At 37.0% G+C, this 14291-nt stretch overlaps 1 pseudogene; it reads right to left on the bottom strand.

The window, feature by feature from the left end:
• Positions 1–2186: 2186 nt before the first annotated feature.
• On the bottom strand, positions 2187–2456 carry LOC114093080 (protein dpy-30 homolog pseudogene; annotated as a pseudogene).
• Between the last annotated feature and the right edge of the window lie 11835 nt (positions 2457–14291).

Consider the following 14291-nt stretch of genomic DNA (forward strand, 5'->3'; position numbering starts at 1 on the left):
GTGCCACCAGGCCTGGCTAATTTTCAGTTTCAAGGGTGATTTTAACATTTTATCATGTTTGCTATTGTGTATAAAGTGAGCATACTACATCCCTGAAATGTCAAAAATTCTAATGTTTAAAGAAAGCCTATTTGGGGAAATCTTTATTTATTGAACAAATCAAAGATTATTGTTTTTCTCTTGAGAAAAAGGAAGCATTTGCTATTTTAAATGTTTTTTTTCTTAGTGAAAGAAAAGTATTTCATTTTCAGGAAAATGCTATAAAATCTTTTAATGAGTCTCTTATGGTATCTATGATGCTTTACACTGTTTTTTTGTTGTCATTAAAATACAGAGTAAAAGACAATGTACTATATGTTCCTTGCTGATAATCTGGAGAAATTAAATTCATCTACTATTCCACTAGAGGCAAAGCTTCTTTGAATATCTGGTGTCTATTCTTATGAAGTTTATTCCATTTAAATGAAGCTGTAAGAGTTCCTTTCTATCTTCAAAGATCAAGGAGGGGAATATACGGGGCTGGGGATGTGGCTCGAGTGGTAGCGCTCTCGCCTGGCATGCATGCGGCCTGGGTTCGATTCTCAGCACCACATACAAACAAAGATGTTGTGTCCGCCGAAAACTAAATAAATAAATACTCTCTCTCTTAAAAAAAAAAATTCTCTCTCTCTCTCTTTAAAAAAAAAAAGGAGGGGAATATACGGCTGGGGTTGTAGCTCAGTGGTACAGTGCTTGCCTAGCACATGTGAGGCACTGGGTTTGATCCTCAGAACCACATAAAAACAAATAAACAAAATAAAGGCATGTATCCATCTACAACTAAAAAACAAACAAACAAAAAATTTAAAGGGGGAATACAATAGTCTCCCCTTATCCATAATATCACATTCTATGATTTCAGTTGCCCCTGGTCAACAAACACATGCAAATATTAAATGGAAAATTCCAGAAATAATTCACAAGTTCTAAATAACTTATTATATTATTATAATTCATTATTTGTTATTATTAATACTTTAGTGTGCCTAATTTATAAATTAAATTTTATCATAGATGTACATATATTGGAAAACATTATATAGGGTTTAGGCATCCGCTGGGGGATCTTGAAACATATTCCTCATGGATACTATATACCAAAGCTAGAAATCTGACCCGGACCAAAGTAAAAATCAGAAACAGAACAACAACAACAACAAAAAAACAAAACAAGAAGTTACTGAATTTCAAAGCTTCTGCTATAATTTCTTTGTGTCAACAGGGTTTAATGTTTCTGTTTTTAAACAAAGCATTGCGGTAGAATTCAGTTCTCCATACCAATAGAAAGTTAGAACAGAAACCACTTTGCAAAATAATGTAAAACTCAAAATCAATCACGGTCTGATTTCAGGAAAAAATGTTATCACTTTTAAAATGTGGATTTAGACTTGATTATCTGAGAACTGATACTTTCCTTGAAAGGGGTGGGATGTGTATATAACAAATAGAGAGTTCTAGCCAAATAGTTTTTTTTTTTTTTTAACTGGAGAATTACAGAAAGAAGGATACAGAACACTTTATATTCACAGATAGTGCCAGAGCCCTCCCTGCAATGGCCTACTGAAGCTCCTGTCTTAAAATTTATCCAGTGGATATTTCTGAATTTGGTGAAGAGTACTGTTGAGCATTGCTGTGTAACTGTCAACATACATTTGGCTTGTTACAGACTTTAGAGAGGCCACCTCCAGTGTGGGGCAGGGTGTTCAAATACTGAGTATGCCTTCTTGTTTTCAAGGCAGCTAAGAACCCTAGATGAAGGGGCTTTGGGAACACAGAATCAGAACATCGGAAAATATGTTGCTACCCATTTATTTTCCCCTTTTTTTCTTTTTTACTTTAAAATAATGGCATTATGACAGTTTATTTTGAAGGTCATTTTTCAATCAAACTTAAAGACAATCTGAGAAAAGATTGTACAGAATATACTCATTAAATAAGTATGGTGATTAAATCAAAATAAGGGAAATATGTTCCCTTCCATAACTCCGTAAATAAATTCTGTTGTCCTGAAGATTCTTATACTTCCAAAAAGGGGAAAAATCATGGCAATTAAAGCTATCTCTTAATCATGTAAAAATCTACAGTAGCAACCACATTTTTCTGTTCTTCCCAATAAGTCAGTTTTGGTCTTCAAATTGTGCCTTTTTTTAAAAAAGATAGGATGCTAGAAATTCAGTGGGATTTGGTGCTCTTTCCTTTGCAAGCACAGCAAGTCCCTGTAATAAGATAGGCACCACCATCTGATCCAGGTAGGCATGAGTTGGCAAAGACTGTAAATCCACCTTCTGTTTTGATGACTTTTCTACATTTATATTCTCATTTTCTACTATCCTCTCAACATTGTTGATCAGATTATACTCAGAGTGAGGGTTTTCTGCAACCTGCATCTGTCCTTCCAGCATCTGCTTTGGCTCCATGGTGGACCCTGCAAACCACAGTCCCAGGATACCAGCCCACGCCCAAGCTGTTGGTTCCTCTCCCCCCCTTTTTTTTCAAATAAAATTCTGATTAAGATTCTCTCATCTCAACATCAATTTCAGGAAGGTTATAATAACTTCATCCTGGATGCTGATTTGATTTGGTGACTTCCCATGATGGCTGCAACAGAACCCTCCTCAGTAATTGAAGCCTGCCCCAACAGCTTCAGCAAGGTGGCCCCCAGATTCAAAAAGGCAACAAAATACATGCACTCATCTAATTCTGGTTCTGCTATGATTGGACTGTCACAGGCCTCAGGCTCATCTTGAACCAATCACCATGACCAGGGAGAAGCTGTGAACTGATAGGCAGGCCTGAAGGGGGAGGGTTTTGGAAGTGAAGTCCTTTTGCCCCCAAATGGTGACAAAGGAAGGTAACCAAGAGGAAATGGAGGGCTTTTGTGGAAGTGAAGGGAAATAGATGCAAACTGTCACTTCTGTGCATTTGTCTACTGGGGTCCCTTCTGCCTCGAATACCCTTCCCTTCCGTGCTGCCTACATACATCTAAACTGACCTTTCAAGGCTCCCCATTCCCTCTTATGCCCCCATGCTCCCTCCAGCCCCAAGCTAGCCCAGGGCATTCCCACTTAATTTCCTCATCTTCTTGCTGGACCACAGCTTACTGGTGGCGTCATTTGGATTTATGTTGGTTTCACCTCCAAAGCTAGGTCTCTTTGGAAAGCACCATCATGGTCTTAACTATTTGAAGGCTCCTTGCTCCACTTCTGTGGGCTCCTGCCTAGCAAACTGAATCTGTTATTGGACATTCTTGATATATTTTGTTTAAATGAATAGGATACTTAAGAGAATAAGCCATTTTCAAGCCCCCTTAAATATTTCAGAATCACTATTTACACACTTGAGAAGATGTTCTCTTCATTCTAGGCTGTTCATTAGAATAGGTCCCTTGAGCAACTCTCCAGGACAAGCTGCAGTAGCAGTTTTGCACTAGGAAAAAGGACTAGAATCCACATAGTAGTTGTGGTGTCTCCACTTCACATGGCTTCTTCAACTCCACAAAACTAATGTGTTCGCAATCTCAAGACTGATCAGGGCCTAAGGGAGGGATTAACATTTATGTACTTCTAAAAAGAGGGACTCAACAGGATCAAAGGGGCCTAGAATATCTTTTTTAAATGTTCCATCAACTCCCAGCCCACCCTTCTCCATGCCCCATGTTTGCCTGTTTACTCTCTAGCAACCCTTAAGGAAAAGAAACCTCTTTTGTTTTCTAATTTTTCATGTTACCTGAGAAGCTTCTAAATTCCCATCAGATATCTGAATGTCCTGAAAACATATTTGTGAGGTGGTGGTTGTCTAACCTGGACTTACATGCCTCCAATTACAGAGTGCTCACCTCCTTATGAAATGGTCCTTTATACCTTTGAATATCTCTGATTATCAGCACATTCTTTCTTATGCCAAACCAACACCGCTTTGCTATTGTTTCCACCTTGTGCTATTGTGGCATCAGAAATAACATTTAGATAGGTCTTAAGTGTGTGTGAGTGTGCGTATGTGTGTGTGCATAAATGAGAGACAGAGAGAGCCCATAAAGATCAATTTATGCCAGTGGTTAACAATTTTTTTAGAACTGATTCAAGCATGATAAACATATTTCAGGGATATATTTTTCTCATTTATAGTGAAGATGAGACTTGATGGTAAGGGTGTATTTGATAATTTCTGTAGGATAAGACCCACTGAAAAGAAAAGGAATCAAAAAGAGAAAGGAATATATTTTCTATTGATGAACCCAACCTAATTCTATCCTAAGATTGGGAGCCATCTCATCATAAAGTTATAAAAAGTTCATTTCTGTTTTACTAAGATATCTATTTGGCCTGACCATACTCTGAGGGCTAATTTTATTTGGAATTCCTGCCCATGCTCTAAACTCACCCATGCCTGGCTCTCCTTGACCAGATAACAACCCTCCCTAAAACCTTAGTTAGCCCCTCATAAATTCTGATGTTAGAATCTCAATTTACCCCCTACCTTGAAATGTTAAGCCATGTAGATCATTAACCTGCTATCTGCCTTTGTATTATGCTTGCCAGAATCCTGTTAGCTGAAAGTTCCCAAGACACTCCCCTTTGTAACTTTTTGTGCTATAAACCCTTTTTCCTGGAAAGCTGGGATGCTGTTCTCTAGACTGGCTTTGGGTGAGACAGCCACTGGCCAGATTAGCTCTCTTGTGTACACAATATAAACTTGCTTTAATTTAAAATTGGAGTCGGTGGTCTTGTCTTTGTGTTGCAGGTTCAACATTTGGGGCCCCTGTGAGATTCAGACAACCAAAATTCTGAAGCCAGACCTTTGCTCTGGGACTCCGTAGAGGAGTGCTGCCCCAGGGGGTTCTCACCTTGAGACATTCCAAGGCCCCTAGGCATGCCTTTAGTTCATGGGATTGCTTGAGTGAACTGCCACACTAAAACAACTAGCAAGCATCCAGTGGAGGAGGCTTCCATAGGTAAATGGAGCCCCCACAACATCTAGTATTGGGTTTAAGAGAGATCTCTTCTGGGGACAGTGAGGTGTCTGGTGAAACACATGACCTCCTGTCTGGGACAGTAGCAAAATGTCGCACTGTCCTGTGGTAAAGGTTTCGTGAGGCATTTCTTTTGGGGACAGTGAGGTGTCTGACAAGGCAAATACACACTCTTGTCTGGAGCATTAGCAAGATGTTGCACTGCTCCCTGGGTTTTGGCACCTGATATATATATTTGCCTTTTTGTTGTGTCTCTTCTCTGGTATAAACTTAAGATAACTGAACAACAACAAATGGGTAATAAGGCAAGTAATCCTGACACTCCTTTGACTTGTGTTTTAAGGAACTTTGACAAACTTTACTCCCCTTCATTAAGCAGGATTTTGAACTTTCTGTGAGATAGAATTGTAACAGTGATCTCTTCACCTTCTAAATGTATCCCTCATTGCTCTAAGATTTATTTTTTTAAAAGTGTTTTTTTTCTCTCTTCTCCCCTCTCCCCCTTCCTAGCAGGATTTGGGAGACAGTGTTATCTTTTCTTCCCCTAATTGGCTGCTCTTGAGCACACCCACTGCAAGAGGGAGATGCCTGCTGGGGATCTGGGAAATGAACATCTCCCAAATTAACAAGTGAATCCTAACATGCCATCAGGGGGCCCTGGGAACCCCTACTGGAATGTAACTCTTGAGAAATTCATTTAAAATCCCTTGTCCCTCCTGATTGAGAGAGTCACAGACTTTGGGACTGGGGTCCCCTATTTTACTCCTTTGCTAGCAAAGCAATAAACCTTCTTTTTCCTTTTTCTCAAAACCATGTCCTCATTATTAAATTGGCATTAATTAGCTTTGAGGACAGGGACTGAACTTTTAGTTGCACATTCTGGCACCCCTGTTGGGACACCGGAGCAGCCCCACTCCACTTTCTTGGGCAGGCATGGCTCTCTAAGCAAACTTTTTGAGAGATGACTACTGGAAAGTTAGGAGACAGGTGAGTGTGCCTGGGGTTGAACCAAACCAGAGGAGCTATTCTTGTAAGTAAAGGGAGGGACTGAGGGACTCCCAGCAGCTGCACAAAGTCCCTTTTGCTTTGGGGAACTCCTGCTTTCCTTCTCTGCACTGTAATGATTGTTCCATCTTTGTCTACTTTGAGAAAAAGGAAACTGAATACAGTAAAGTTGCCACACCAAGACCCTTGAGTGATTCTTCTGGTTCCCCTTTGTGGGAGCATCTGTTTCCCTTGTGGGGACATCTGTGGCACCACTGATGTAAGAGCTACGGTTAAGTGGGAGTTGGGAACTTGGGGAGATTTTTCCCTTAGCTGGTCTGTTTTAAAGGTTCCTGTCTGTCAGCCATAGTTTGGAGATCCTCTGTGTCTGTCACTGCGTTTTTTTGTTTGTATCTGTTTATGGCCCTTTAAGACATGGGCGATAATGTGTTGACCTTATAAATTGTTTCTTGGGAATGATTTTGGCTGAATGGGCCACTTAGAGATGTAAATGTGTCTAAAAAGATGATGCTTTACTGTAACAATCTGGTCTTTGAATGGTTTTCTGAAGTATTATACAATCTTACAGTTGAAAGTTGGTTTGTCAGAGGTAAAATAATTAATAAGGAGTCTTAATGGTCAAAAACTAAGTTGGATACAAAAGGTGCTGCCTCTAATCTAATGTGAGAACATAACAGGACTCTCAGGAGGATTCCCTTCTCCCCCTGCATTGATTCCCTCCTGGATACTTCCCTTCCTTTGCTGATCAGAAACACTAGCAATTCAGATTGGAGAACTAAAAGAAAGACATGGGATAATTAGTAAGAAAACATCCAGGTTCCCTTTGCTCACACAGTTAGCCTTCATAAGCCAGTTTAAAACTCCCATTACTGTTCCTGTGCTCAGATGTACTCAATCTATTTTTATATTGAGATATTTCAGAACTTTTGCCAGATGTTTGACCTTACCTTGAAAGATGTTATGCTATTACTTAGCCCAACTTTAGCCTCAAATGTCCTGCTTTGAGTATGCTGTTCCTGCTTCTCCTTAGGGAGCCAAGAGGTCAATTTTCTCTTGAATGTAAGTGCCAGCTTTTCTGTTCTCACCTCTTACCTTAGACCTCCTAGAAATATCTGAAAAGCCTGTTACCAAAAGGTTTACTCCCCCTGAGTTATGAACAGGCTTTGGAGCAAGATTTAACCTGTTTATCACTGAGAGAAGAAGAATAACCCTAGAAATGGTCAGACAAGGAAATGGATCTGCTCAACAGCCAGCGGGCTTATCTCATTAATGAGCTTAACATTGCTTTGTTCTCAAAAACTAAGGTATCATAATTTTCATCCAAACCTGTCTGATTACCAAATAAAAAAAGGGTTAAAATGCCTTAGGCATGAGGTTTCTGCTCAGAACAGCAGTTTTCCCCAGCTCCTTCCGGACCTCAACCAGGACTTAAATTGAATTGCAAATGGAAGAAGCAGACAAACTCAGTAAGAGACAGATCTGAGCAGCAGAAAAAAAAGTAAAAGTGTCTTTTACCTGAACTTAATGTTAGACTAAACCAAAAAACAAATTGTAAGGTACTTTACTAATTACAGGCTGGTCATTTTTCTAGGACTCTTGTTTTTTTCTTAAATTCCATATTTTTGAGCTCATGATTTCCATCCTATGCACCTAGGTTAATGTTTTTTTTTTTTTTTTTTTCTGATCAGTCCTAATTTTTATTCAACTATGGAATTTTTAAACATCTGTAATATTGCAATGGAGATTCACCTGTGAAAAGCTACAAGGCCTTTACTTTTGTACGTGTGCACACTGTGTATTGTGTTGTCTGTCCATAAGTGTATGGTGTGTGTGTGTCCATATGTCATCTACATGATATCAAGATTGGCAGATAAAAATGAGCACTCATAAATTTAAAAAATGAATCCAAATACCTTTAATTCACATGATTTAAAACAGTTCAATTTAAATTGGGTAAACAGATGAAAGTAAAGATGCGTTTAAAATTAAACTTAACTCACAAGTCTCTCTAGGTGGTCGAAGAACTAATAAAGTGTTGATGTCTATAAAATGTCTAATATTCATTGTTTCTAGGACTTTTCTTCAACAAGGAAGAAATGGTTAATACTGTTAAATATATTTATCTGATATCTTAGTAAAAATGAGTAAAGTAGATCTTACATGGATTACTCATAAATGTGTTTGTTACACATCTGATTAATTTACAAGGTTAAAATGCTGTTAAATAGGGGCTGGGGATGTGCCTCAGCAGTAGAGCACTTGCCTTGCACATGTGCAGCCCTGGGTTTGATCCTCAGCACCACATAAAAATAAATACATAAATAAAATAAAGGTATTGTGTCCAATTGCAACTAAAAAATAAATATTAAAAACATGCTGTTAAATATAGCATCAAGTACTCTTTACTCCTTGAATTCCATTGGGTAACATTATTGATGTTTTCATAAATTGGGAAATGGAAAAAAAAGGAGTTAAAGTTGCTTTGTCATCACTGAAAAAAGGTTAATAAGAATTTAAAGTCCCAACAGGTATAATTCCTTATACTTGAACATTGTGTTTTCATGAAATGGTAGACAGATGTGATTCTATAATACAAAGGTTTTAGAAGATTTCTATGTAAAAAGGCCCAAAAGTTTCAACTGTTCCAATTAAGAGTACTGTAAATAACAAAGTATTTCTTTTTATTAAAATGAAATAATTTATCTAAATTCAGAAATTCACAAGGATTATTTTAAAAATGTGAATAAAAAGGGGGGTTAACAGATGGGAAGGAGGAATTAGAAGGTTCTAGGTATGGAGAACATATTTAATAAAAGAAAAAGAAAGCGTTTCTGGATTAGAAAGTCTCTATGTGATGAAGTAAATAAGAGGGTTTAAGTAAGTGATAAAGAATATATATATTTGTTGGTTATATGTATATGTGAAACAATCAGTCAAAGCTATTTAAGATTTTTTTCCTTAAAGTCAAATGTTAATGTAATGATATAAACCAAATAATCTATATGTAAAAAGGACAATGATTTCTTAAAACATTAATTTACCCATAATATTGTGTTTATTTTGTATTTTTTTGAGCAAGAAATCTTGAAGGAATTAAGAATTATACAATTGTGGTTAAACAACAACTGTTATTTGAAATATTGTTATATGTTATTTCTTTAAGAGCTAAACTTGATTAATATAAAAACATCAATGTAATTTTGGTACTATTACTCTTCTTTGTATATTAAATGTGTACTTATCTTCCAGGTATATAAGCCTTTAAGGTAGATGATTTAAAAGAACATTATATCAAGCTGGTGTTCTCCAAACTATAAAATTGTATGGTAATTTTGGGCTTATAAGGATGACAAACTTTATTGGAGATTTATTTATATCATTTAATGTTCTATAACTGGACCTGTTGTCAATAAGATATAAAGTTTTATGTTACTTTTTATACCAGGGTACAATTTAAATGTATTTTTAAAAAATATTTATTCTTTAATTGTAGTTGGACACATTACCTTTATTTCACTTATTTATTTTTATGTGGTGCTGAGGCTCAAACCCAGGGTCTTGCACGGGTGAGCTGAGTGCTCTACCACTGAGCAACAACACCAGCTCAATTTAAATGTATTTTTAAGTTAATGGAAGCCTAATCTATATAAACATTAATATTGTAAAACACAAAAGTATTTTGCCACTTTTCCACAAAACATTAAAAGTTCTCAGCCTTTCTTTAATTCGTGTTTTAAATGTAGTATCACATTATGTTAGCTAATATTCATGTGAACTCAAGCAACAATATATGTAAACTTTGTAAAATTTTATTTAAAAAACAAAGATCAATTTTAAACTAGAACACTTTACCTAAGATTTATAAAAAGCCCAGCCTTACCTGAGATAAGTGTCTGCCTCCCACCTTACTACGTGTCAGAATGACTCCAAAGTAGACCAGACTTCAGTTCATTTAAAGTTATGTTCAAAGTATTGATTTTTGTTGTTAAGATTACAAGGATCTCAAACAGGGGATATAATATATAACTCAGCCAAAATTCAAGATAGTTATTACACAAACTAAATATGTTTTTACTTATTAATTTTATTTTGTGTTTTCCTTATAAACTGTCTAAATGTTGCCTATTAATGTTTTACAGAGGTATTGCTTCAAGAACACACAACCTGGGTTAATTTAAGATAATAAGCAATAAACTATAGTACAGATAGGATAGTATAGACCCCAATTAATAGAAAGGGGTAAATGACTGTAAGGTTATAGACATTAAAGCCCAGTATTCTTATTAGTGAGATTGACTTGCTGGATGTTTAAGATCAAGACTTAAAAATTAAAGTTAAATTAAAAGTGCCCCCCAAACCGCCCCCCCCCCCAATATTTGGCTCTTGCCCTCCAAGTCAGTCTGAACCAATGGAACAGGGAAGTTCTCTAAAGAGCTCTGCAACTCTGGGCCACATAACCTCCCAATTAGGGAGATTAATGAGACCACTGGAGAACTGGAAAGCCAATCAGTGTACTTGTTATAAAGAGGAAGGTCATTGGAGAAAGGAGATATCCCTGATGCTTCCAAGGGGAGCCACATAGTCAGCAAGACCTGGAACCATTCTAGTTCAAATGGCACTAGCAGAGCTAAGATGCTGCTTTCAGTTCCCCCCAAAGTGACTCCTATGGGAACTCAGCTGACTATTAACAATAGATAGAAACAAAAGTCAGTTTGACCTGCTTCATCTTAGACACCTAGCAAAAACAGTTAAAGCCCAAACACAGCCATTCCTGGACTTTTAAAAGATAAATAATAGGGGCTGGGGCTATGGCTCAGTGGTAGAGCATCGCCTAGCACGTGAAAGGCTCTGGGTTTGATTCTCAGCACCACATATAAATAAATAAATTAAAGGTATTGTGTCCAACTACAACTAAAAAATAAATATTAAAAAAGATAAATAAAAATAGTTAAATGTAACTTAAGATATACACCTTTTGTTAGCCCCCAAAAGAAGTAAGACTAGAGGCTACAAAAGAAAGACTCTTAGGAAGAAATGCCTAATAACTATCAAGTGAAACTGCCAAGTCAAAAGTTTTAGTCAATTTAAGGCCTATAGATTTTTCTAACCTACACAGGTAAGATTGCTATTTGCTAACATGATTATCTAGCCTGAAGTAACAGGAATAAAGGGATCTCTACTAGATACAGAGGTCATATCAGTAAAAAGATTTTACAAGATCAGATGACATAAAGTAGCTTAACTATGTCTTATGGGAATGGGCTTCTGTGACATTAAAAGTTAAAGTTGTGTTTACATTCCTGATAACTTTGAGGATGTTAAAGATTTACATTCCCAAATAAAGGCCCTATTATGGGGATAGCTTTTCAGCCCTCATATCTCCTGAAAGACTATTGACTTCTATCATTTTCATGATATTCATTGACATGTTCCAGATGTTGCAATGCTTATTCAGTACTCATGTGTTGTTGTTTTTTTTGTTGTTGTTGTCATTGTTGTTGCTCTCTCATAGAAGCACCCATCCCTAGATGAGTTTACAACCTGTTCTTCCCCAACCAGACTTCGATCCAACCTGACTTCTAAAAGGGAACCACAAACTGCTTGACTCATCTCACATTGCCCCCCCTCAGCTCCAAAGCAGCCAGAGCATCATCACCACTTTTCCTTACAGCAGTAAAATGTTGCTAAAATTAGAAGGGGGGGAATGAAGCCAGAATTAGATAGACAGTATATATAGGTAAATCTAGTCAGGTCAGATCAAGGAGGCCAATTTTGAGTGAGTCCAGGAAGTTGGAGGGCTCATCTTGTTTGGAATTCCTGCCCATGCTCTCAACTCACCCATGCCTGGCTCTCCTTGACCAGACAACAACCCTCCCTAAAACCTTAGCAACCCCTCATAAATTCTGTTTTTGGAATCTCAATTTACTCCATACCTTGAAATGTTAAGCCATGTAGATCATTAACCTACTATCTGCCTTTGTATTATGCTTGCCAGAATCCTGTTAGCTGTAAGTTCCCAAGACACTCCCCTTTGTAACTTTTTGTGCTATAAAACCTTTTTCCTGGAGAGCCGGGCTGCTATTCTCTAATCTGGTTTTGGGTGAGACAGCTCCTGGCCAGCTAGCACTCCCATGTCCACAATATAAGCTTGTTTTAATTTGATTTAAAATTGGAGTCGTTGGTCTTTCCTTTGTGTCATGGGTTCAACACCATCTGAAAGTAGGTATAGTCTACAACCTCATTATTTCTGTATGCAAAATAATTTAAAACAAACTAAAAATGAAAATTTCTAGAGAAAAATGTGCATCCTAAATCCCCCTCCCTCACACAAGGCCTATAATCCATTTTGTTACGTTGGTGTTCTATCTTTTGCTCCAAGGGCTGGGTTTTCTTTTCTATTCTTTAAAAAAAATAACTTCTAAATGGGGGGATAGGCAATCTGTTTTTAGTTTTGCTAGTGGAAATTTTTATGATGTTAAGCACCATGCAGAAGCCTGTAATTCTCAATATTTCAACTTCAATAGCAAAATGTTATCTCTGATTTACCCTCTAGGAGAAAATTGTCACCTTTACTCTTTCCCTCCTGATTTGTTTTCTCCAATTTTTGTCCCTATCTCTTTTAGATGGATTATGATTGTTTTTTCACTTCATAGATTTTCTTTCAAGAATTTTGCCTGTCAAAAGTCTCATCTCTAAAAGGCCCAGGCCCATTTTCACAAGTGAATGGATTATTTCAACTTTTAGGGGCAGATAATTCTATGCTATTTAAATATTTTAGAGCAAAAAGAAAAATGTCTCAATTTTTTTAAAGATTTTTTTTCCCTATTTTTAGATAATATATAATTTGTTAAAAATTCAACAATGTAATGAATTAAAAAATGTGGCATAGACACACAATAAAATACTATTCAGCCTTAAAAAAGAAGGAAATTTTGATATGTGCTACCCAAAGAGTTAAGGTTGTACCATCTCAAAATATGCGGAATTGGCTAAACATGGTGGCACATGCCTATAATCCCAGTGACTGAGGAGGCTGAGACAAGAGGATTATAATTTCTAGGCCAGCCTTAGTAACTTAGTGAGACCTTGTCTCAAAAAAATAAAAAGGATTGGGGATGTAGCTCAGTGATAAAGTACCCCTGGGTTCAATCCCCAGTACCAAACCAAAATGCTAAATTGGAATATTGGTTATTTCAAGCTTAAATCACTCAAGGAATAAAACTGCAGAAAGGACCATCAGGCTTGTATTTTTCCACAGGGACCAAGCCATAAAGACTCTTTTTGTATACTCTTTATCAGTTCTTCTGTTGATGTGTACGTAGCCTGATTTCATGTCTTAGCTATTATGCATAGTACCACAATAAACATGAGCATGAGGGTATCTCTTTGTTATACTGCTTTTATTTCCTTTGGATGTGCTGAGAGTTAGGATAGCTGGATCACACAGTAGTCCTATATTTAGGTTTTTGAGGAAACTCCATACTGTTCTCCATAGTGTACTAATTACCTTTTCCACCTATGAGAGTTCCTTTTGCTCTTTGCTAGCATTTGTTATTCTTTTTTTTTAAAGAGAGAAAGAGAGAGAGAGAGAGAGAGAGAGAGAGAGAATGAATTTTAATATTTGTTGTTTAGTTTTTTTTCGGCGGACACAGCATCATTGTTTGTATGTGGTGCTGAGGATCAAACCCGGGCCGCACGCATGCCAGGCGAGTGCACTACCTCATAAAGACTCTTTTTGGAAGGAGTGTCCTCTCCCAAATGTGGGAAAATAGCCTTAATCACCAGTCTCGTAATTATAGCTGTAATGAACCAGAAAAATATAAACTCATTCTGGTAACACTTTTCTTCAAGTAGTTTTTACATCACTTAGTGACATTCTTAGAATTTACCGTAGTCCAGAGATCCATTTGTCCTTTCATTCCTTCACAAATTTAGTGTTCTTTGTTTAAAAAGCATAAAAGCTCATGCTTTGGTCTTTTCTTCAGATTTCAGTCTCTTTTGAAGATCCCTATGTACATGTAAATTTAATTGTATGTTTTTCTCTTGCTAATCAGCATTGTATTAATTTGGTTACTAGTTCCAATCACATAGTTCACATAAGTACTAAGGGGGTTAGAGGGGATCCCTCTTTCTCCTACACTACAATACAGTTAAACTCTCAGAACACTGGGCTTAATTTAACACAGACACAAAAGGACAAATACTGTATAGTTCAATCTGTAAGAAGTACCTACAGTAGTCAAATTCACTGAAACAAAGTGGAATGTTGATTGCCAGG

The sequence above is a fragment of the Marmota flaviventris genome, chromosome X, assembly GCF_047511675.1.
Source record: "Marmota flaviventris isolate mMarFla1 chromosome X, mMarFla1.hap1, whole genome shotgun sequence".
NCBI classification, from domain to species: Eukaryota; Metazoa; Chordata; class Mammalia; order Rodentia; family Sciuridae; genus Marmota; species Marmota flaviventris.